The sequence below is a fragment of the Apteryx mantelli genome, chromosome 7, assembly GCF_036417845.1.
Source record: "Apteryx mantelli isolate bAptMan1 chromosome 7, bAptMan1.hap1, whole genome shotgun sequence".
Lineage (NCBI taxonomy): Eukaryota > Metazoa > Chordata > Aves > Apterygiformes > Apterygidae > Apteryx > Apteryx mantelli.
Window position 1 is genome coordinate 5,555,313 of NC_089984.1, and position 26,041 is coordinate 5,581,353.

Genomic DNA, 26,041 nt, shown 5'->3' on the forward strand with positions numbered 1-26,041 from the left:
ATGAGGAGAGGTTGAGAGCTGGGTTTGTTTAGCCGTAAGAAGAGGGATCTTAACTCTGTCAACTGCTAAACCGGGGGGGGGGGGGGGGGAATTCACAGTGATGGCTGTCAAACACTGGGACCCCAGAGAGGCTGTGAACTCCCCATTCTTGGAGATACTCAACCGGACACAGCCCTGAGCAACCTGGTCTAACTTTGAAGTTGGAGCAAACTTTGAAGGTGGCCCTGCTTTGCGCAGGGAGTTGGACCAGACAGAGGTCCCATCCCTCCCAACCAAAATTATTCTGTGTTCTGTCATCTGTGATACCTACTTGGCTGTGACGATACTTCACAAACACACCCTACCCCAACTACATTTCCACTGCAGGTATTTCCCTACAGAAAAGAAAGACTAATGCACAAACAGACTGACAAACTACCTGAAAATAGGCCATTTTCGGGAATGTATGAGTACTATGATTATAGATTCTAAAGTCTCTACGCTGAGGGAGAAATATTAAGCTAAACTTGAAGGAAATATATTATACTCAAAAAACAATCTTCTCACAAATGTGAGTTGCATTGTCTGGCGCTAATCTGGGGGTCTTTTTATTCCCTTTTTCTCTATGCTTATGCATATCTCTATGCTATGGCTATAGGTAAAATATGCTGCTAACATGTCTCATACACCAGAAATAGGTTTATACAGAATCCATGGTGAAAGAAATTAACCCCGGCACTACCTCCTTTGCATAATGACAAGGGGGAGGAACGTAACCCATGCACATACAATTGCTGTAAAGGCAGGCGCAGCTCCCTCTCTGAGACCTCTAGTCCCTATTTTTCTTGCTGCCTTCCAGCTGTGGGATTCCTGGTCAGGCTCCAACCGTTCAACTACCGCACCTTACCCCAAGCTTGGATTCTCCCATATTTCAAGGGGGTTTTCAAGGGGATACTCTGCAAACCAGAGTAGAAGTTGAGCTAGCGACTTCTCAGTCTCTGCTCCCTGCATGACCTCGGCTGCGCCAAGCTCCTTGTCGCAAACGAATCGACAGGAGAGACCCGTTTCAGCAAAGTGAATTGCACCTTTTTAAGAGTAGGCAATTTGTGTCCATGGCCTGCTCTTAAAAAGGCGCAATTCACTGAGAGCTACATAATTACAATGCACAGTTTCTTACTCCAGAGACAAAACATTTACAGCACTGCAGATGCAAATGTGGTCCTTTGGTATGAGTGATGACTCTTTAATGATGAGTCCTTTTCAATATGCAATTGGTAGTGCAAATAACGGCTTAGTTATATACAGAACATCTTTTCAGCATAATAAAAACCTTCTCTCCTGTGTTCCCAGTGTGAGAGATGTCCTGTTTAATTACACTTGAAATGTGAAAATACCTTAAAAATTGCATAACAAGCAAAATGGAAATGTTGTATAATAAGTAAATGCCATTCCCCAGGAAAAAAAGTCTAGTAGAACACTTTGTATTAGAGTAAGAAAGAAGTTTTTTTGGTTTTTTTTTTTAGTGATTATGAACAATAAAATATGTTATTTGCTAATACAGGACTCTACATGTCAGCATTTGTTAAGGAATATAGCAATATGTTATGTACAAACTGAACTTGTAAAGTTTCTTGCCCAACTCTCCCTCATCATGAAATAATAATTAAAACTAGTAATACCTGTTAGCAGGATTCTTAGGCTGTTAGGACAAGCTTTCAAGACAATCAGATCACTGATCTTTCCCATGTCATTCTGCATTATACACAGGCACGTAACACCGTAGGCACAGAAAATCTCAATAAAGGGAAATTGCCAAAGGAGGCCTGGATTTTAATCTCCAAATCATCCCTCGTTCATTCCACAGATGACGATAAGGGATAGCTATTCTATCCAAAGTTCCCTACCATAACTCTCATCTATTCCAAACAGAACTTAAACCAGAAAATGCTTCGCTAAAATCAAGTAAAGTGGAAATCCACAGCACAGACTGCAAAAAGACAATTTCTGCAAGACAAGTGACCTTGCTTCTCTGCAGCAAATGGTTTTTCATTATGCAGATTCCCAGACACTTACTGTTATTCGACAGCTTAAAACAAACTCTTATTTTCCTTTTTGCTATACTATGTCAGGTTGCTTGAGAACACGGGACCCACAAGTCTCACCGGAACCGCTTTGGCAACCCTTTGCCTTCCTTTTTCACTTACCTACTTCACAAAAACCAAAGTGATGTGTCTGAACAAAACATTTCACATCGCACTTGAAATTCTTCCCGTCCATCATCCCAAGTAACATTGCACTGGGTCGTGCTGCTCTGCGGCAGTCCCCTACCACAGCTATTCTCAGACACACCAAATAAAACACGCAAATCCCCACGGCAAATTCCTTGTTAATGACACCTGCCTTATACTAGTTTTTCCTATACAACTCAACACTTTGTTTAGCACTGTTTTCTAAACCTCCTTCCCTTCTTTCTGTCACAAGACAGGTAACACCACTATATAAAGTGTTCTCATCTTTGATTAAAAAAAAAATCCTTTTCCAAGGCAGACACGCTCTGATTACAAATTGTACAAACTGCCTGCCTTGTAACCGCCCGACATTTACAGGAGACAATCAGAATAATCTCCATTTAGTCAGACAACGGGGAGAGGATCTAGTCTTAAACCAGTACACACTCATTTAGGCATAAAACTCCTGGGTGTCCTACGAGTTAACTACAAAAATCTTCGCAAGAAAAAGAAAAATTGCTCAAGTCTACTGGAGGGCGCCTGATAGCCCTCTGGTTTTCACATAGCTGAAAAATGGAGCTTGGGCTGGAGGTAAAAAGTGCATGGGGGAATTTTTTTTTTTTTTTTTTAATATTCTGAAAACTGCCTTTAGGATTGATTAGCTCTTCCTATGCACAGGAGGAAATTGCTGGAAGGGGCTGGAGGAAGTATGAAGATGAACAAATTAGACTTGATCAAAGGCCTTCCCAGCACGGTATCAAAATTCTGAAGAACATCCTGATCAGATCTTTTCCTCAGGACTCTTTAAAAATAGATGGTTAAAAGCAAGCTTGTGACTATTCAGATAGTTGGGAACAAACCGGTAGTTGAGAAACTACTTATGCCAGTCAAGGTATTAATGTATTCTCGGTGCATGAATACAAGAGCCTGGTTTATTATCCTTCTTTCAGAGCTTGTAATACACCTCTTTGTGGCTTAAAGAAAGTTTTATGGTTATATAACAATCAGAAGTGAAAGTTACAGCTTCTTTGAGATACAAAAAAAAAGTTTTCTAAGAAAATGTGGCCTTTTTGCGGGGGGGGGGGGGGGGGTTCTTTTAAACACAGCTGCTGTCTCCTTTTTTGTTACCTTTTTTGCCCTTAGTTTTAGGTTCAGCTGGGCTATGGCCTTTCTGATTTTCTCCCTTAGTGCCTGAGCCAGGCTTTGGTACTCCTCTGTCACCTCTTGTGGTTTCCATTTCTTGTTTGCCTGTTAGTTCGTCATGAAGCTCCTGCTTCCCCGAGCAAACCTGCTGCTCGAATTCCCAGTCTTCCTGCATAACAGCAGCTCTTAACCAGTTTTCTTTAAAAATCAGCCAGCTCTCCTGGGCACCCTTCCCCTTCACCCAGCCGAGGAATTTCCTAAAAAAGCTTCCTTTTTAAATTCCTTTCTTGAAATCCAGGGTCCTAACTCTGCTGCTCACCTCCCCACCCTCCTCCGAAGCCTGAATTCAGTCGTCACCTGGTGGTTGCTGCAGGCTCTGGTTAAGGAAGACAAAGTTGAGGGTTGTTTTGCTTTTTTCCCTTCTCCAAATTTAAATAGACTCCTTCAGAGAAGTTGGATCTAAATGTATCAGGCATCAAGGAGACATTGGCTGCTGAACCGTATTTCTGATGTACATTGCACATTAAAAAGGAGTTAAGCAATTGCACACCAAACCGCCAGCAGATTGTTCTAATTGTATCAAGTAAGATACAGGAAATATGTTATGTCAAATTTCTCTTGAATATCAAAATAGTTTCTGAAATCAGTAAAATTCTGTAGCTTGCTCCCAAGGTTATTTGTATGCCATACAGTTACCTGAACAAATTTTCACTACTGCTCATCCTTCAGAAAGGTAGGTTTAAACAGAAATGGTGACAGTTTTTAACTGCAACATAGTTATAATTATGAAAGATTTAAAGTACCATTGGAATGGGAGTTCATAAAGAAAAGTGTTCTTATGATGTTAATGGAAAAACTTGACTTTTCTTTATTACGACCAAAAATAGCGTGTTAGAGATCATGAAGTACCACAGACCTTTTTTAATTGGCGGTGATCTTATATAAAATGTTCATCCTGGTCTATAATAATTGGGCCCAAAGCCCCCTTAAGCTAATACCAGAAATGGTGTTTTTATGGTTTCTTACAAAATGACACTTTTTTCCCACCTGAAGCTTTAGCAGGACTCTGCAGGGAGCGAAAAAGAGAAGGCTCTAATTTAAAACCAGTTAAAGATCAGTCATTCCATGTGATCAGTAATTGTGTGCTGTTGAGGTGACATTTGTTTTCCAGCCTCGTACAAGGACATGAATATGGAAAAGCTCCAAATTACACTTCAGTGTAATGATAGGTTTTGCTACTACCAGTTCACAAATGAAGCAATGTGATATACAAATCATGATTGTCAAATAGCATTTTAACGCCTCTGAGCAGCCCCAGGTTAAGTAGGTCTCCAAAAGCTTAAGGACCTTGAGAATTAGCAGAAGGATCATAACTTGCTTTGCCTTCCTCATCTATGTTACAAGATGTCAAAGCTGGATCAGCCGAAAAGGAGAGGGAATTACTCTTCCTCCCACCCAAAGCAACAGGATTTTAAAAGAAAAAAAGTCTCTGCAGGTTCCAAGTTAATTAAAGATTTAAAACTCTCTCACTTGGCCTTGATGTTGTAGGAAAAGCACTTAATGCACAGGCAAATTAAATTCCTCCTTGCGGGCATCACCTTGTTCTTCCCTCCCTCCCAGCACACTCCTAACCCAGAACAAATCGAGTCCCTTGAAGCAGCCAGACTCCAAGACAACAAAAACTCGGGCAAAGCTCTGGCTTGGGAATTCAAGTCTCTGGTCTTGAACACGTTTCCTTGTCCTTCCCTGGAAACAGTCTCGTACCTCCCTGTCTCAGGGTTTCCCATCAAACAGGCGCAACACTACTTCTGTACGCGACAGATGTGTTAGGAGGTTAAATATATCCCTAACCATGAGATACCTTGATGCTATGTACTTGGAGCGCAAGTATGAATTTGAAGCCTACTCTATAGAGCTGCATGCAGCTCAAAAATAGAGACCCTGGCAAAATATTCTGAGTCATACATTAATAAGTCAAAACAGTAAACAAAAGTAGTAAAATAACTTCTCATACTAAAAGGCCTATGTAACTGTTGCCTCTGGGAATAAGAGGATCAATCCAGCTAAACAATGAGCCCAGCTCAAAGTTAACAACACAACAGAACTTAAATGCCTCTCGCACAAACATACCAGGGTAAAAGCGCCAGAGAAATCATCCCAACTTCATTTGAAATATCTGGAAGACTCTCCATGCAGAATCCGATAAGGGCAAAGCCTCAGGTTTGGAAGGCACAGGTAACAAGACAACCTCTAACACTAGATCTAAGTCACTACCTCTCCCGGCCAGAATCACGCAAAATCACAGCAGAAGCAGCAGAGCTGCAACAAGTCTTGGCCGAAGCAGCAGTGATTCATGATGCCTGGAGTAAGCTCTGATAGTGGTCGTGTTCCAATACAAAAACAGACCAGAGAAAGAAATAAAGCAAAATTAATTGGATTTTGAATCAGGCACACACATTAGTATTTCAGACAAAAAGTGCTTCAGTAAACTAACAATTGGAAAAAGGTGTAGGAATATTATTACTGTGATGTTCCTGTACGTGTGAGGCACTACATCTATACGTGACTAACAAGGCTCGACTGCAATAAATGTCTGACCACTGCTAGTGTGCGTTACCACCCTGAGACACATCAGGATTTATATCAGAGTAGATTATCGCAAAGGTCCCTTTGGCCTTAAAATCAATAGTGCTTGTGTGGGAACGAAATTTCTTTCTCTGCAAGACTTTTGCCATATGCACAACACATTACAAATGGATTGCAAGCAAGCAGAGAAACCGAGAGCTTGAAACAAAACAGGGTTCGTTTCTACGGCTTGACTGACATTTTCTACATTAATACACTTTCTCTAATATATTTGCCGTAGAACCCCCGTGCAAATAAACACACAACTAAATAGAAGTAAGAGAAAAGCTTAACACTTCGTTATCCCTTGCTTCTACTCTGATCTCACTAGAAACTTCTCATTTTTTCTGGATATGAAATTTAACACCTACTTTGATGCAAGAACTCCCCTGTGAGGAGGTTAAGTGAAACTCAGACTGGGGGCAAATTTACTGAAATATCCATGGTGAGATGCCTCCACCTGGATTTTGCTGTTGCCAACTGAAAACCTTGCTTGCTTCCTGCAGCCTGAAAGGCAACTCCATCTTTCTATTTGAAATTTAGATCAAGTTCTCAAGATAGCTTTGTTTTTAGTAATTTTTTTTTCTCAAGACATCTGGGGAAAAAACAAACATGTCTTTTCTTTTATTACTTCCTTCAGTAGTTCACTTCCCCCTCCTGCAAATGCTTTCACTTTATATTCTCATTATACTCCAACACTGTGCTGATTTCCCCCCCCCCCTTCCTTTCCTTCCTTCGCATGAAAGCAGTTAATAATGAAAGGCAGAACTACAGGGAAAACCCCACAGGTCTAAAAAATGTGCTCAGAAAACATATTCTCCAGCTGGACAGGGTAGGGTTGCCTGCAGGGAGGACAGCAGTTCAGAATAACCCAATCCCTCCGTAGCTGCAAAGAGAAAGAGGAACCCTGCTGCTTCCCAGGCAGTGGGAGTCAGCAGGGTATCTCCACAGGATAGCCCCACCACCATGATAGCCTTGTGGGTCTTTCATGGTCTCTTGGAGGCACGTTTCTCACTGTACTTGCTAAGACTGTTCTTTCCCAAGCCAGAACACACGAGATGCAATGCTGCTGCAGCTCTCCGTGGTCGCTCGTTCAAGGCCACCAGCAGCAGGAACATCTCACCAGAGCACCCCGTCCCCACCAGCGTCCCATGCAGCTCCAACCACCTCCGCTAAAGGGAGTTGACCACCAGCAGCAACTGCAGCAGCACCCCGCGGACCTCTGCTTGCTGTTTCTGCCAACGGATGCTTGAGCATTGCATTAGGCAAGACCTTATGCACAAAGTATGTCTCCTGCTGTACGCCCTGATTTAAATTATAGCTGTAGGGTTAACTGAACACCCCAATCTAGTCTCCTTGCATAGGCAGTGCTAGGCTACAAGTAGGACTGCATTAGCGTTTTGACTTTATTTTATTTTTAAGCTACTACTATAAAACACCGGCTGCAAAGGGAAGAAAACAAAAAAACAAAAACAAAAAAACACAACAGCATTTATTTAAAAACAATGGCACTGTTGAGATCGCCAGAAAGGGTTTCTATTTTAAGAGGCTCAGGAATACCATTTTTCATATTTCAACACTTTTACCAAGCTACTCCTTTATATTTCCTGAATTTATATGCTATTCTTATCAGGATAAGAGCCAACAAAATCACTAGGAACATAAAAAAGTTATCTGAATTAAATTAGGATACTGCAGCCAATTTGATGATTTGGTTTTAGAAAACTTGTATATTTATCACATACTATATTAAGGTCGAGATATCCGTTCGTGCTTACTATTTATCTTACCAGTCTGCAGAGTGAATTATTAGATTTCTTTCACTGAAGACAAATTCCCATTGCACACATTCTTGCAAACCCTCAGGTATTATCAGTGTTATTACTATTTTGCAGGTGTTTCCACTGATATCAGATGGATTGCTTGACTATGTAGTTATTGATAGGACTGGGCTTGAAGAAGTAAACTAATTTTCGAAGAGCAACATAATCTTAGTTAAAGGCACTTGACTGGATTCAAATCCAACCAAGCTCAACCCAACCCAACCAAGGCAACCTTTAAGACCTGCCCGTTCCCAGGTGTAACAGGCTATTACAGAAGCACACAATCTTGGGGAGCCTCTGAGCAAGTATATGCTTTTTTTTTTTCCTCTCCAAGTTTTTTGTTTGTTTTTAAGTTTTTTGACTATAACTTTCAAAAACCAACTAAGTCCTTCATAAACTGAATTCTTTTCGATGCGAACTACATCCGAGTTATACACCTAAGGAGGAAAGGAACTTATTTACGGGTGCGTCGTTCGGGAAATTTCAGCCTCAGGCAACAAAGCAGACATTTCCAGGTAAGGGAGCGATGAAGACAAGTACCCAAATCCTTCTTAGTGCACACATTCAAAGAACCATGTTGGGGACAATATCAGACTCATTTCCCAGCATCTTGGGAACAAAAAGGGTTAATATGACCAGTCAGGAAACTCTTCTTGCTCCTCAGGTGGAGGCATGCAGGGTCAGGGGTCCAAACGGGAGGATGAAGGTGAAGGAAAGCAACAGAGAAACCCGAAAGCAGAAGACGGTGGTACGGAAGAAAGCAGCGGTGGTACGGTAATAGCTCTCACTGTCAGCCTGACTGGTGTTAACACACTTCCCTCGGCTGTTAGAGGATTAGAAAATTGCCATTAACAAGTGGGACCTGAATATTGAATCTTAGGCATCAACCTCCTTTCCTAATGTCTACAGATGGCAAAGTCAGGGGGAATCTTAAAAGACTTGCTGATCATTCCTCATTTTTAATTTGTTCTCTGTCCCTGATATGTTCCCTTTTATGAGTGCAACCACATGCCCAAGTAAACTCATCCAACAACTACTCAATGCAAGTATAGGCTGTAGAAGTCCCTTGGCAATAAAGCTGTAGTAAAAAGCTACTATTTTCTAAGTACTCTCTGCTGATACAATTAATGCCCTGGACAGGCATTTCCTCATCCAAGAGTGTAAACTCCAATATGGATTAAGCAAAACAAAATAACTTCTCACACCAAGAAGGTATTCTGCATGCTATGTAGTAACTAAGCTATTTAAAATACAGTAGGAGAACAATTAGAAACATCCGCTTAAAATTCAAAGAGATGAAGTCAACAATAAAGTCTAATTTAGAAAGGAGACAGGAAAAAAAAAAAGAAAATCAACCAGTGTGGCTTCAAAAGGAATAATTTTATAAACAGTATGTCTACTGATCGACAGACTTTATAAAAATGAGCAGAGCAAGGTCTCAAGACAGGGTCCTTTCTGTCCCCTGGGGTCATGTGTGGAAGCCACATGTGGTGGGATCCCAAGTGAGCAGGCAGAGGGCAAATACAAGTTGACAGAAAATGTCCAAAAACTGGATTATAGCTGATACATACTAAATACATGAAATATTGAAAGCTCAAAGTTCTTCATGTAATATAACACAATCAGTTAATCTGTTAAAAAACGTAAAAATGAGAAATGGAATATTATTTTTAAGAATAATAAAATCACAGCACTTACACCAAAGATCTAGATTACAACAAGTATTCAAAGAAGCAAAAAGCAAACAGCAAGAATCATGGAAGTTTCTGCGACCTTTCTAAACTGCTTTTTACAAACCCCTCACCCTTGTTTTAATCATCCTATCCCAAACTCAGCAAACTAAGAGTGCACTTACGCTAATGAGCCTCTCTAGCGCCTCTCCTCGCCAAGCTAAGAGGTTTTTATTTATTTAAAAAGGCCAGCAAAGTCATTTCTTTAATAGAAGGTTAATGCTGATGGAAGATTGCATTAAGTTCAGCTTAGCCTAAGTGCCCAGCAGTCTTCAGCTGGGGGTCACAGTTATATCTAGCTTTAAACAGAAGCAATCTGGCTGTATTAAGCGTTAACGAGGAGGATTTTAACACAGCTACAGCTCATAACAGCGACATCACATCTGCAGAACCAATACCAGTAGGTAAGACCCACTGCAAAAAGTTTGCATCGCGCCGCTCAACCATTTTGCAATTAAGTCTCAATGGCGTCTCACGTGCTTATTCTATGCCAAGAACTGCTTAGACATACCGTTTCTACGCCCCCTAAAGTGCCAGAAGCTTCTCGGCAAAACAGTACAAAAATACGACCAGGAACATCATATTGAAGCATGTTTTTCCTTGTTCCTTTAATGGGATATTTGACAACCCAAAAGCATGCATGGGATTTTTTTCATTTTTTCCTACAGCTGGATATTGATAAAGAATCCCAATCCAGTGTCTGACACAGCCTCTTTGGCTATATTGAATTTTGAAGGTTTTCAAGAGTTGAAAAATTACTAGACCTGCCAACAGCAATGTTAGATTTATCAACTGACTGTCTCCAGGAAAATGAACTTGCCATTCTGACAGAAATTGTCTAGTTTGGGAGGTGTGATTAGACTTTAACTACTGGTGTAGAAATGACATGCTTTCTTCCAGTTCATTGCTTTCCAGCCCAAAGGTTTATTTGTGAACTATAGATTATATAATATCTTAAAAATTAACCGTGGGTGTAGCAACCGCTTCACAAAGAAATCAAATCTGATTGCATGTTTTGAATAAAAAAAATCACTTTTGCATGAAAGTCTGCATTATGATGAAACTTTATCTCAGTCAAAGCCTTAAAAGGAGTACATGGCTGGTGAACAGTAAATGAATTGAGCCTCTTAGTTTGCATTTTTATGAGGAATAAAAAGCTTGCCACGTACATGAAGCCCGTGGAGACGCTAGAGGAGCGGGAACCATACAACCATGAGCTAGAGAGACTCGGTGGGGAAACCAGGGTCTCCGTTTTTCCAAGCAGGGGTCTCACACGGGGAGAGGCAGATCTCAAGGTTCAGTGATCTCCATCTACACCTGATCACTGCACATAACAGTTAAGAGCCAGGGCCAGCCTAAAGGTCAAGGGGAGCCTTTCCTCAAGAGCAGCTGAGAGCAGCAAATAAAAGCACGTTCGAAACCACTTAACATTTAAGGCTCACTTATAACAACTGCGTCTTATTACATCTGGCAGAACTGACTTATCTGTCCCTCCCAGGCACTACATGAAGAGGAGGAGGCAGCGGAGGAGGGAGCACTTCTCTCTTCTGCAGACAGCAGCTGAGGTCAGGCCTGGGAAGAGCAGCAGGGACCACGAAAGCCTGAACACCTCTACCGATATTTGGTGCTCTCCTTTGGCACCTGCTAACCCCCCACCAGCCAACATGCACAGCCCATGTCCCTGCCTGCTCAGGCCTTTAAAGGTGCTACAGGAACGTTAAGGATGAGAGTCCTCCCAACCAGCTAGACAAAACCAACCAGGTTAGCGCTGCCCCTTAAAGTCAGAAGTTAGCTGAAAGACCCAGGTTCAAACCCAGATTTCCTACACTGGACAGCTTTAAATCATTTTCTTGTTTTAATGAAAGTAGGTATTATGATTAAAGTGTAAAAAAAGGCCATTGTAAGAGATGCACAGAAGTACTGCAGAAGCACAGGGTGGCCGGGAGGGAACACAGCGCTGCGTAGCATCCCTACACCATATCCCAGCGCCCACGTGCCGTTCTTCCCTGTCTGGGTAGCACAAGCTCAGGTTCTGGGAGAAGCTGTCACCATGCTTTCTGCCAGGGGAGCAAGTGCCACTTCTGACCACAGACCTTCAAGGGCTCCTGGAGGTATCACACCACCCTTCATTACAGCAGAGAGGAAACCAGCAGTCAGACCTCCTGCACTCCATGGGCTCACCAAGCTCTATTAAAGCTCTATATTTTTATATCTTCCTTATTCTATGGGAAGTCCTAAGAAATAAAGCTTTCTTGGCAGACTAGAGGAGTACAGATCCCAGTTATGATGGCGCCCATCTCAAATAACCAAGGAGTAAAATGTAAAAAGGCCGGAGTTATTAATCTGCCATACCCTGTATGACAGTTCTTGAAGGCAGTGTAGCATAACTCATTTTCCATCACAACAGCTAATCTTTCATAAGGCTAATACTTAAACGCTAATGTTTTTGTTAGGTTAAAAAAAAATACCAAGCCAGATACGTATTACATAATCTCTACCTTGGGATGAAAGCAACGTGATTGTTTTCATTAACCTTTCATTCTTATAAAGGGGCAAAAATCAATAACAAATTTATTCAGGCAAGTGAAAGGCAATTTCGAGCAATTTCACCAGGGATTTCATTTCCCTTGCTTTTTTCCTCCCACAAATTCTAATAAAAAATAATATGATCTGTCCAACTGTAAGACAAATACAAAAGCCAAGATACTGTCAGCTTCTCAAAGACCCAGAATGAAACCTCCTTTCTACAGCTGGATAATTGTCTCGCTAAAAATATTGCCTTCTTTGAATCCTAAGCAAGTCTGCAAGGCAATGTCTTACTGACAACCTGGGAAACTCTTTGTTACACAGCACTGCACTGGCCTCTCTCTTAAATAAAGCAGCTATGATACATATTTTTTCCTACGACAAATTAAGCAATTTCCCCTTCAGTGCACTTTGCCCTTTAGTGCTATGAACAGAGATTTAAATTACATGGATTTTGATACACTTTCCAACTTTGCTACTTCTGTCATATAGTCCATGGCGTTTTGCCTTTTAAAAAATTCGCTCTGATTTCACTTTCCAAAACATCTGACAAAAGCAATGACAAAAAACATCAAAATAGTCTTCTGCAGCTCTATTTTCCGCAGAGGACAAGAGTGCTGAAGAAGCATAATAAATTATTAATAACTGTTTAATTTAATCCATGACTTGACTTCACTTCTTTTTGCAAGCCCTCTGTGCATCCTTCCCACAGACCCTGCCGGGGGCTGCGGGGGCTCCCCGTGCCGCAGGACCGGGCAGCCAGGGCTTGTCCTGTGGGATGAGCCGAGACCGGGCTGGGCCATCAGCCTGCAGGTCAGGATCCTGATCAGGCCCAGTGAGGTGTCTGTGGCTATAGCATCCTTTAAAAATATCTTAAAACTAAGTGATTTCTGTGAGCACCCTTATTCTACAGGCGCATCTTTATTACAGCCATTCATTTTCTATTGATTTTGGTTCCTTTGCCCACTCTTATGACAGCAACGTGCTTGAGGGCATTCACAATTACTTTTAAGTGCAAAAGTTCTGGGAAACTTGTAAACTATTTTCTAGAAAAATGGAAGATATTGCATAAAGCTTAGCTGAGTTTGAGTGCCAAATTCCCACATATCAGCATTCCCCCCCCGCCCCAAACTACCTAAAGTTCTCAAACTCTCAGAAAAAAAGAGGTCAGCGGCTGGAAAGGCTGACAAGCACACGAGTTCCGGTGCAAATTCTGGGTATTTTACTTCTATTTACACAATAATAAATACAAGCAGAATTACTCTGTATGCTTCAGCACTGCCAGCGGACGCCTGCTGAGGAGCCTTGCTCCAGGTGCAGCCAAGCGTTCAGAACAGGCGTCTTGCACCAAACATGGATGCCACACCAAAGCTGGGTGTTTTGGTGCCCCTCTTACCAGCGTGTTGTTCGTTAGAGACATCCCAAGATAGGTGCTTCAGATGAGTAGGATCAGAAAGGAGCACACACCTGCTCTTCAGCTTATCCATGCCGGGGCAAAAAAAACATTGATAAATTTACTTAACATGTTTGCTTGGAAGAAGGTGCAGATATCCAGCTTCTTATTTGTTCAGTCATGTTTTCTGTGGAGAGAATGGGGCTTGTGAGGTTTGGAAACAGGCAGTTTTTCTGCACAAAGTATTTATGGAAGGAAAAGCAAGCCAAAAACTGCAGCGTCACACTGAAGTCCTAAATCCGCAGTGCCTTTAAGCACACATTTCATTTTGGTAGGGCTATGCCCAAGTGCTTTGCATAAATAGGTTTTAGCCTTTTACTTAATGAATTAGTCGTATTTCTCTCTTGGGAAGTGAGAACAGCGAGGTCTGACCTCACCCAGCTGTCACCAGTCTTAGAGAGGAAGAATAAGGCAGAAACAAGAAAAAGGAGACTTCCTATAAGATGATGATGATCTTGGCAGGGCAGTAACATTGGAGAGCCACTAAAAACACTAATAACTCACTTTGCATAGGAGTTTATCAAGAAAAAAACCAATCGTTATTTGGGTTTATCCACTGTAAGTTAAATTATAGCACACAGGAAGACAAAAGAAATAACGGGCGACAAAAAGCAGTCAGTTAGATAGAGGGAGCTAATTGCAGTAGATGCCTCCTTCAACCAAGAAAAAAGTTACTGTATTATTATACTACCGTGTTATTAGGATGCAATGTAATTCACCTCCACCTAGAAGCAGAAAAAAGCAGGTAGCAAGGGAACATTCTAGGGAAAACTCTGGTTTTTGTTGGTGCTTGTACAGAATTTTTTAAAAAAGCAAGAAAACAGAAATAAGTATCTGAAAGTACAGAATGCACTTTTTAAAAAGGTCTCTCATTTCTCTTAAGAAGCTGTTTGGATTCCCAGTTGTGAGGAACCTGCCTTTGACAGGCCAATAATCCACACGGACAAATCTATTGTTAACCATAGTTAAGTGGGTTAATTATAAAAATAAAATTTTTAAATGCTGATTTCAATTATTTATTGAGGAACTTCAAAGAAACATGTAGAAAGACCCCTGAAGATTAATATTTTTATACCTCTAAATTTACGCTCCGAGGATCAGATAAGTTGAAGCTGTATTACGCTACAGTTTTCCCACAAGATAAGATGACCTGTTTCCTAGACGAAGGAGAAGCCAGAGATCTCATCAGTCTGTACTTCAGTAAAGCATACGATATGGTGTGCTGACACTGTAAAGCAAGAAATGGAGATTTGCCAGGGAGCTGGCAAACAGGCAGACGTCCAAGTTGGAATTTGGCTGGGAGTTTGGATAAGGGATTACAAAAGCAAGTTTTCTGCCACAGAAACCCATCCAGCACTCCCCTATGTTTGATAGCAACCACAGCTATCCAGGGTCACCCAAGGAGGACGGCTCTAGGCTTCGACAGACTTGCGCTGCCTGGGAGCGGCCATGGTCCAGGGGATTAGTGGAAGCATTCAGCAGGAGCTGAGCTGCTGTTAGCCAACTTCCAAAGCTTTGGTTTGTTCATCCCTTTTTAGCTTCCATATTGGTCACTTAAATAGCGGGTGCCAGTTTTCAAACCCAACTTTCCTAAGTTTTCAGGAATATACACCTTTTACCACCCATTTGGGGCCAGTCAGATCTGTCCCCTTTACCTCATGTTTTCAGACTAGAAGGATTAGGATGTTTAAGTCAGTATCATGAAGCCAGAAAGGATCACAGTCGATCACCAAGCTTGCCATGACCCCTTACAGCGACGCAGGACTGATAATATTTGTTGTCCGTGAAAGATGCTTGTCTAATTTATCCTTAAAGAACTCCAGCAATGGAAATGCTACATTTTTGTATGACAATCTCTTCTAGTGCCTTATTTCCCATACAATCAAAAAGCAAGACTTTCCCTTGCTGCACCTTAAGGCTTTTATCTCCTTGTATTACCTACCTTGACCAAGGAGAACACATTGCTATTTATGACCTTTTAAAGCTACTCAGTAGTGTCCCTAGCCCAAACAGATCCCCTTTCCCCCCATTTCAGTCATATTAAACACCTAACTATACGTACAGGTCACCTACTTTCTCACAAGTGGTAGTTTTTCTTCTTCTGATGCAAGGAGAGTTTTAAATCACACTGGGAACTTCCACAGCTTTTGGGGGTACTGACGCTGTTCCTGGCCTGATGTTAATCAGAAATTCTCAAGTCCATCACCTGGGTATTTGCGCACTGATTACAGGTAATCTATCCTGCAACTTTTTTGTTATAGTTATGGAGAAAAAGCATCTCCTCTGGTACTTCAGGCAGACTTTTGTCTTTCCCTCTTCTCGTTCTTAGCAGTTCTCCAGCAAACCAGAACTGCTGACTAGCCCCTCGCCACATCAAGATCAACAGAACTCCTCTCCTTTTCTGGGATTAGCTCCTGCTGCATTATCCCAAACCTTACATTTCCAGTCTTGCACGTATCCTCCAGCCGGCTGTGCATTCAAGCGGCTGGCTTCCCTTCTGCTTCATGGCACACCAAATACGTTACAGAGATTAGATTTTAGGTCCTCCAGATATTGCTATGACTAATCTCAGATTATCCAAGGCTTTTCAAAAGCTCCTTTAGCATGTACAAAACCGTCCAGTGAATAGTACTGAATTTGCTGCCATTCAACATGCCCCACCACCCGAGAGTCAGGGCTTTGCAGTCTGGCTTATGGATATACAAAATATCCCAGCAGCTCCATGTCCCATTGCTCACAGCAGCGGAGGCTCGGGGAGAGCATTAGAGGAAGACCACGTATACTGTACTCTTCCCAGGCAAATCCTCAGTGCATTGCTTTGTATATGTCACCATTAAAATACACCTACCTTTTCACTGCACAGTCACCGTAAAAGTCCTCTGCAGTTCCTGAGACTCAGCTTTCCAAACACCTACCCGCTTCCTTGATTCCTCCCGTTCTCACCCACTCATTCACCCACACGCTCAGTCAGCAGATTCAGTGAAATGAGTGCCTTTACAATCCAGCAAGATGAAGGGCAGCGTTTAAAGCTATCACTTTCAACAAGGTTTAACAAAAAACTTCTGCTTAGACTAAATATGACGTGTTTATATGCTGTTCAGCGCCACACAGGACACTGGGACAAGCTGATTTATGGCCCCTCTCATTGTGCCTGAAGTACACAAGTAAAGTTACTTTGCTTGCACTGCAGTCAGCTGAAGACATTAGTGAGTTCTTGTTTAAATATAGGCAGCAATTAAATCATTTTATGATCTGAGCATAAGCTAGACTTCTTTTCCCATGCCAAAATGAGTAATAGCTGGCATCCAGAATTAATCAATTATTCCTCTTCTTGCAGCTGAGATTCAAACTAGGTTTCTTTTTTTGTTCACCATTTTGGGAAGCACCTAAAAACTCTTTAAACATCCCTTATACCAAGTCCAGAAGCCGAATGAGACCAAAGGGCTACTGCAAAGGCGATTCTCCCCTAGGGTTCCCTCAGATGGGGATTAAAAGGGGGGAAAGAGCAGGCGATCGGGGGACCACATTCACCTCCTTTAGCTTCATGTCTGGCTCTGTCCCTGAGCCAGTGATAAACTGAGCCATCATAAACCAAACCTGGCTGCGGAAAGCCTCTGGATGCGCCCTCGCCATGCCTACCCCGAGCACCTACACCAAGGAGCGTTGGGCGAGCGCGGGAGCGCTGCCCTGCTGTGGCCCGGCTCCCCTTCACCAACAGGGAATTTCACTTAGAGGCCTCCGGAGAAGTCAAAGCCCCTTTGAAACACAGGTCCATGCAACGCTCCAAAGTATGTGGGTTATAAACACCTGCCCTTAGCAATTCACAATAAAACCTCTCAACTCTATAAACCATAATTAAGGTACCTGACTTGTAAAGAGCCTCATTTATCTAAAGAATTGCTTTTGGAGCTAACAGAGGTAGTTAGTAGCTACTCAGGGAGAAAAAGGTCATGTTTTTTGGCTTACAGGTACTCCCAGAAGAAAGGCCAACTAAAGAAAAGCACATTTCGCTAAACAGACAAACAAAACGGAGCTTGAACACTCTCCAAACCCCTGCGCATGGAAATGCCATCGATTAGGGGCCTACGGTGCAAGCAACGAGATGCCAGGCGCTGTTTGTCAGACGCTTCGAATGTTGGCTTTCTTATGAAATACATGCATTAATTTGGGTCTTTTTTGGAAAAGGAGCTGCAGAAGGGGGTGATGCATTAACACGCTACTGGAATTCAGTAATATCAGCGCAGTGCTATCGCTCCTGGAAGTTCGTTATTGTTGCGAGACGCAGACAGTTAAAGTTATATTTAGGATCTAAACTTCTGCCCATCTCCATTTCCCATTCCTGGGGCATCTAAAACTTCCTCTGATCCAAACATGATACAAAGGGGCAGGTTTCTTGGTGCATCTCATTTGAAACCGTTTTAAAATATATGAATATATGTTTGTATAACATCTAAATATATATTATACAATAAATATGTATATACATATATTTGCATTATAATATTTATAAGGCTGATTTATACACTGCCCTGTGAACACTCTTCTGTGTAAAATGCTTGCAGAAACAGCCCCTAGGATGCATTTATAATGACTGCAACATAGGACTGGAGCACAGGACGACCGAATTTGTGCATTAAGGAGCCTGGTACAGATCTAAGTATTTTGCCAGAGAATTAAAAACCTTCTTACAGCAGGGGGGAAAAACAACCGTTCAAGAGAACGAATGCATTTTGAAGCTAACCCTAAGTAAAGCCTACTCAAAAAAGGATTTTCAGGATACTTATGCAAATTGAGATCCGTAGGCAAAAGGAAACGTCAGGAAACACGAGGAGGCTTGGGGTAATTCAGGCTTCATCACTGCAGACGTGCTCTCGGCACCCGCTGCGCGCGGGCGCTCTCCAGGGCTGCGACGCACCCGCAGAGCGCTCCCCGGCACCCCGAGGGCTGCGCTCCCCTCTCGCTAAAGCGGGAACAAGGCACCTTGGGTTCCTAAACATCCAACAGCTTTAAAATAATTTAAAAAAAAATCTATTTGTTCATTCGCCCACATTTTTCCTGTTTTTTTTTTTTCCCCCACTTTCTTGCTTTGCAGCGTCTGCTCTTGTCAGAAATTCATTGGGAAATTAATCATCTAAGAAGCTATGCCTAATGTGGCATTACTTCTAAATTTGGAAGAAATTTGGGATTATCTTCCAAATTAGGCATTTCATTAGCTATAGCACTGCACTTTGCTTGCTTTTGAAGAATTCCAGGGACAGACACACTGAATCCCACATATAAAACACACCACACACGCTAACCTGACACAGAAAACGTTATTTTTAAATTTGGTACGCTGCAATGTGTACTTTGGCGGCAGGACCTTACTCTGTCACACGGCATTTTTAAATGTAGAATTACTTAATTGCCCATCTTCTACTGGTTGAGTTTACCTATCCATGTGTCTGACACCGTAAACCTCATACAGTCTGACAGCATATCTCAATTTTCTCCATAGTCAAGCACAGGTAATATTCAGTATATTTTATATTTCTAAGTTTACTCTGAGGGACATTTTGAAATAGTCAGTGGTACAAGCTTGGAAAATTTTTAGCCAAAAGCCTGACATCTTTGTCCCTCTCTATATGAGCAGAGTGCTAGAAAGTGCTTCCTAAGCCAAGATATTTTTAATAAAATGTTATTATAAGATAGCATGAGGCATGGAAATCTATAACAGTCCATTTTAAAAATCAAAAGGGATTTTTTTCCTCCCCTTGAGGAAGTTTGACTCTGATATCATGTAGATTTACATACTGAATATTCAGTATCAGCTACACAGCTCTCCTCAGTGTCAGAAACAAGTCATTAACTTGCTTTTTTTTTCCTTTTAATTAAGAAGTTAGACAAATTTATTTTCTGCTTGCTTTGAATAGAAAAGAGACAAGTTACCAATTAACTCTGCTTTCAAACCACATCACTGTCACCAAGGTTGAACTTTTCCAGGCTGAAAGGTCTGCAGTGCAAGTGGCCATTTTTCCGATTGCCCTTCTGCAGCTGAAGCCACCCAGGGATCCTGCAGTGGGCATCCACACCTGCATTACTTTTTTTTTTTTTTTTTTTTTTTAAATCTACAGCTTTCCTACAAAGGAGATGATCATCATTTCAACCCATCTATCCCGATTTAGTCAGCATAAAGTTGCTCTACTTCCAAAGCAGAATATTTCCTGGAATTGGCAGTAGAAGCAAGTCTTTGAGTTTCTTCCGAAAAGAATAACTATTTCTCTGCTATACTTTTTCACCCGACACTCTGCTAATCACTTCTGAGCTTATTCTGCTCTTCACTCATCTGTTATGCTGAATCTGTACTTTCCATTAAGGTCACTCGGGGGGGGGGGGGCAGACGGGGGGGGAATGTCTGCAGGACTAATTCCCTTCTTCATCACATTATTTTTGATCTCCGCGTCATAAAATGCAAAGATTTGGATGTGATTCACAGAGATGCTGTAGATTTCCTACATGTGTTTCATTAAAAATGTGTTAACTGATCTATCTAGTTTGGTATCAGATTTGAATATTTATATGCCCTCTCTTTATTTTCACCACCAGAAATGAGAGTTTTAATCATTTTAATTCCCAGGGCGGTGGCACTGCCTCTCTCCATTTCCAGCTGAGCCTCCCAAGAGTCATGTGTTCATGATTCCTCCCAAGCCCAGCAGGTATTTCGATGGAAGGAAAAGCTCATCGGCACTTCAGTATTTGGATGGAGCCTCCTACAGGCTAGCAGTGCGCGACCTCAGAAAGCCGCTCCCCCAGCACAGGGCACAGCCGGAGCGTTTTCCAGCAAGACTCTCCACGCTCCTGACTCCTGCTCATTCTAAAGAGCAGCTCGGCCCTCTTGTCTGCCTGACTGGCTTTTCCTCACCCAATTGATTTACATTCCCCAGAAATTTTCCGTGATTCTTTACAACATGAAGCCTTAGCACCAAAGATCTTGCAACAAGGTTGGGTGACCTGCTGCTCCTTAGGGGAAAGGAAACAAAGCAATTTTTAAGTTATCATAGACCCCTGGGTTGGAATAGTAATTCTTTCTTACGGGTTAGGCTGAGGGTCACAACAGAGCAGGATTTCTGCTATTTTCAGTGATAGCACCAGATCTTTGGGGAAGTCTGAAGGGGCCAGTTTTGGCCCGGCTCTCCAGGCCCTCCTCGTCACAGCATGGACAATACAGGCCTAACAGCAAACACCAACACGGGGTAGCCCAGCAACGCATTGGCATTTTTCTTTCATGACTTATTTGAGCTATTGCCAAGATGCTGCTGTGAAGTTGCGCTTCAGTCCCTGGAAACAACTGTCACTGCCACAGCAGCAACACCTGCAAAGGCTAAATACAGGGGATTTAAATAAGTGATCGAAAGAACCAACCTATACAGCCCAGACCAGTCTGTCCTCCTCTGTACCTCTCAGGAATAAGTTTTGGCGTTTCAAAAGATGGGGACTGTGATACCAGATTCTCCCATCTTTCTTTGACCTACTTGCTGTCTGTGGCTGCAGAGGTCTGCAGTGATGCTCAGGTGCAAGATCTCCCACTCATCCTTCTGGCCTGCTGCAGAGCCCCCACGAGGCCATCAAGTGAATCAAAACATTAAAAGCAAGCATTTCTGTGCACAAAAAATAAAATAAAAATCAAGAAAACTGTTCTCCTAATGAGTTCCACTTCCAGGCTGACTTTGCATGAACATAAGCACAAGTGGTGAAGCCTGGCATGAGCTCAAGGAAAGCACGCAGCCCCTCTCCCTCTCCTTTGAAATTTGGGAGGTTTGGGGGGATTTGCTGACGGGTGAGCTCACGCAGCAGCCCCCCTCTTGGTGAGGTGTGGTGTCTCTTCTCCTCACCTGCCATAAACCCCTGGAAGTATTGTGAAGGATCCACAGCATTTCTGAGGTCACTCTCCCTCTGCTCAGCTTTGGTCACTGAATCCAGCTGCCAGAAATAAGAAAACACAACTAATCCCAGAAAGACTTAATGATGAACAGCAGCAATTTGAGGAAAAAGTGAGACAAGCGACAGCATTAAAACTTCACAGATGTAAGTCACCAGGCAGAACTGACAGGGGCATTGTAACAGCCACGAAAACTAGCATTTTCCTGCGAGAGTCAGAACTTGTTCTCCAGGTCTGTCTTGTCTCACTGTAAGCGACCACTTGCACAGCATTACCTGAGTGTCATATCTCCCATCGCTGCTGTAAGAAAATGCTTTCCTGTATTCTCTCTAGGGAATACAACTTTGGCTTTAGTACTGTCCCACTGAATTTTCTTTGGTTAGTTGAGGGCAGGGTTTAATGTTCTAGTTGTAGAACAAGGAGATTTTTGATATTTCAGCACTGGATAATTTAGACACTAGATTCACAGCTCTGCAATTAAACTTTTAAACTTTTTTAGATTATGAGTGCTGATAGGTGCACAAGGACTTGCCTGCAAGACTGTCTAAGCCAGGAAATAAGGCGAAGAAGGTCAGAAATTGAAACTTAAGTCTATTTCCCACTTGCTTCTTTTTCCTTTAAAGAAGTGTCATACTAGTATTTGAATCATGCTTGCTATTTCATCAATTATTCCATAAAAGAGTGAATTAAGCTAGGGTGTCAGACAGTTGAATAACCAGCAGTCAATTAGTGCTTTAGAAGTAGCACAGATGTGCTCTTTTCTCAACATCAAGAAATCCACCTCAACAGATAGAACGAAATTCTTGCTGTCCTCTAGTAGGACCTCAAACAGAGCCTACAGCTCTGCTTGACTCTTTGAATCGCAATAAACGTCCAGCTATTCCTCCCAAGGTTTGGAGAGCGAGAAAATGCTAATCCCTGTGAACACACGCAGGTATCTATCTGTGATATGGTTGCCAGAAAGTGAGTGTTTAAAGTCAAGAGCGCGTGTGCAAAGCTGGGAAACTATCGAAACACCACTTCAAATTCCCTGAGCTATGGTGTCATGTTAAGATACTACAAGATGCTTACCGAAAAAGAAGTTAGGAATTTAGGGGAAAAAAAACTGTACATTTTGTATTTCTCAGAATATGATGTATCCTACTTTAAAGTAGTTCCTCAAAACCTTCAGCTGGGAATGTATTAAGATAGATATGCAATAGCAATTGTAATCAAAAGGAGAAAAGAGGATAGGAAAAGAGGCCTGGAGTGAAGGAGAGGTAAAAGCTAGCTAAGGACTCTGCCTTTATAGACAGTGGCTTGAGAACAGATATCGCAGGGGTTAACAGCAGAAGATGCGTCTCCTGGTGACCAGGGATAACTGAGGAAGCTCGCCAGGGCAGCAGCGAAGACACCCTACCTCCAAGCATCCCCTGCAATGCTTCCTGCCGAAGCCAGGTCATTATTTCTTTCCCGTTGAACCTTCTAAGGGGCTGACTGACCTGTGTTTCATCTGTGTCCCAGTTTCTCAAGAGGCCAACTTTAACTCTATCTTGTGCAAAGTCGGCAGATATTACTGGTTTGCAGTTTGCGCAAGGGAGTGGAAGAGTGCAACACTGCATACATTAAAAAGACCAGGGATTAGAGGTGTGCTGCTATCACTAATGCATACCCATAATACCATGGTTAACGCAACCACATTCAAAATTTGGGAGATAAATCACTGTAACGGAGCAAAACAGATGGCAGCTGGAATCCTACTTCTTTAGGTAGAAGGCAAGAGAGCAAGAGAAGTCTTCTGGAGTCTGACCACCTTGCTGCGAAAATTGCCATCTAATGACCTAGTCCTTCTACATCCACTCACGAATGTGACACATCTGTGAGAAAGAGGGCCGAAAGTATGACTATTCCTACATATTTACAATTCGTGAGTCCAAGAGATTAATTTAATGATTCAAAAGGCCAAATGTAAACAGACAATTTATACTTTTTTATTAAAGAAATAATAATTTTTCAGCCTAAATTGATCACAGGTTTTGTTGTTGCAATGCAAGCGAAATACTGCATGCTGATTAAAAGCACGCCCGCAAACCACAGCGCATTACAGCAAGGGCACACAGTGGAAAATACTGTCAGCATTTAGTATATTCCCCAATTTTTAACTGAGAAAACAGATGAACGTGCAGGACAATAGGCCCAAGTGTACCTGATGAAATATCACTTTTTCACATTCAATGACAAAAAAACCTATAACTTAACTGTCATTGCTTTTAGAGAGATATCTATCTTCTCCCTCATTCCAAGCCATAAATTCTCCATAAATTTCATCATTTGACCTCCTTGTGGGGGATTTGTGGCCTTTGCACAATAAATCAATAGTGTGATATGAAACACTGGCTTACTGCACAAGATTCTCTGAAATGACACATTCAAGAAAAATTGAATTTGCTAGATAGGAACTCTCTATTTTCCCTTTTGGGATAGATAGCATCTGAAACTCCACATCATTTCCAGTTTAACCAGAGTCCATGAACAGAGAAACTACCTAAATTCTCAATGAGCACCACAGAAAAGCTGAATCAGAAGGGGAGACTAAGACAGAGAGAGTGAGAATTGAAGGCAATGCACCTGGACTCTAGAAACCTGGGTCTGGGTCCACGCTGTTGCTGCCTAAGACATCTTGCCGGACACCAAACAAGCCGTTGCCCTGCCTGCGTCTCTGCTCCCCTCCATGCTGTGGGACATGCTCATTCTCCACCTTTCCTTTCTAGGCTGCAGAGCGATGGATGAAAGGCGCCATCTCTTCTGATGGTCTGGACAGACCCTGAGGGTTTCAACGCCGTACAACTAGTACCGCTTACAAAGCCACTTCCACCTCCCTCCCATCTTTGCACTTAAAAAGCTCAGACCAGTGGAGCCGTGACAGTATCCAGCTCACTCTCTGAAGCAACATATGAAAAGGAAGAGAGCAAGTCAGAAAATTGGGCCAGAATTAGAGAATACTATCATTTGTGTTTTGCCCTTAGAAAAGCAGCCATATCTTTCACCCCTTCCAAAAGCAAAACTCCCAATCATCAGAAAGGGGATTTTGACTTATTTAGACTTGGAAGCGTTTTTTGCACTGGTAGCAAAAGGTGTCACAAATACATGGCGATTCATGAGAACGTATCTGATATGAGTATTTCTAACCATCTCCAGCAAAAGCAGAGCACAATCTTTTCTCCCTACACGTCCTCCTTCTACAAACCACGCTTGACATCCAAACAAACACATTGACATTTCAGTCAACCTTCTACTTCAGAAAGCTCCAAACCTGCCACTAACTAGTCCTGCTGGTGGCGAGGTATCCTATAGGAGATCAATCAGCTGCAGCAGCGCAGCCTGAAGCTGACACAGTTCTCATTAACAGATATGCTTGTTAAAATTCGTCTCAGACATCCAGCTTTAACAGTGCAAGGAGCTAGCTGGCCTGGGTAGGAACATGCAGAAGGTGACCTGAGGGTGCAGGAATGTCAAAGTTGACTCCACCACACTTCAGTAAACATCAGGCTGCCAGCAATTCGGCACCTTTCATGAGCAGTAAGAAAAGAAAAACGAGAACCTGGGTAACAATGCCACTGGAGAGCTCATTAAACAGTCTCGGCTTTGTCTTTTTTCGCAGCAAAAATAGGCATCTAAAAATGAAAATTCCAGTTCATGGATCGATAATTTTTGTTTGAGGGAGGGACTTGGAGAACCTGAATTCAAGTTTATTTGACAGGGTTTAGTTAGCTGTACATCTCATTGCCAACTGCAAGTCAGGTCTTTCTAATCAATTAAAATCAAAAAGTGCAATTTGCTCATCAAAATCTACAATTAAGCTTTTAATAAAGAGATTGTTATTGCCATACTGCAATAATCAGGGCTTCAGGTTTTTATTGCCTTCTACATTAGCTAACCAACATCATTTCCCAATACCTCATTTTTGCTTTCAGGTGTAGGCCATACAGTTGAATTTCACTATTTACTGAAAGGGATGAGCTTTTATATAGCAGACTGAGTGAGAAAAATGATGTTCCCCTGCCAGAGAGAGCACAGACCAAAAATCAGGCGAGCCAAACTGCATTCCCTGTTTGACTAGCTGGACAAGTCCTATCGCTTGGAGCCAAACGCCGGGTCCCTAACTCGCTGACCACCTTCCACACGTATTCCTCCAAGAAGAGCAGAGCCATCTGTGGAGCAAGATGCTGCTGCAAAAATCTAAATCTCCTGCCCAGCTTCCGTTTCCTTCCCCGTTAATAACGGCAGCACTGGTTCTCTTCTCCCATGTTTAAATTTCCTTCCATTATTTGTCCTGTACCTTTGCATCAGAAGGTTTTGGGGCTTGATCTCCCCAGGACTATCTCCAGCACTTAATATACTGCAGGCTGGGTCTTGCCACCACTGTCAAACAACTAAAAGAGAAGAAACTCCTTTTCCAACACATCAGAAGTCCATAGAGAGCACAGTCATCGATACAGCTTATATGCTATTTGCTGCTTCCAGGGCTCCTCTCATCAAAGCTTTGAAATGTCAAGCTGTTGTTTCCCGATGCTCTTACATCATTTATGCTCCCTGCCAAAGGAGTCACCTGCTACTCCTCCTCCTTTCATTTCCAT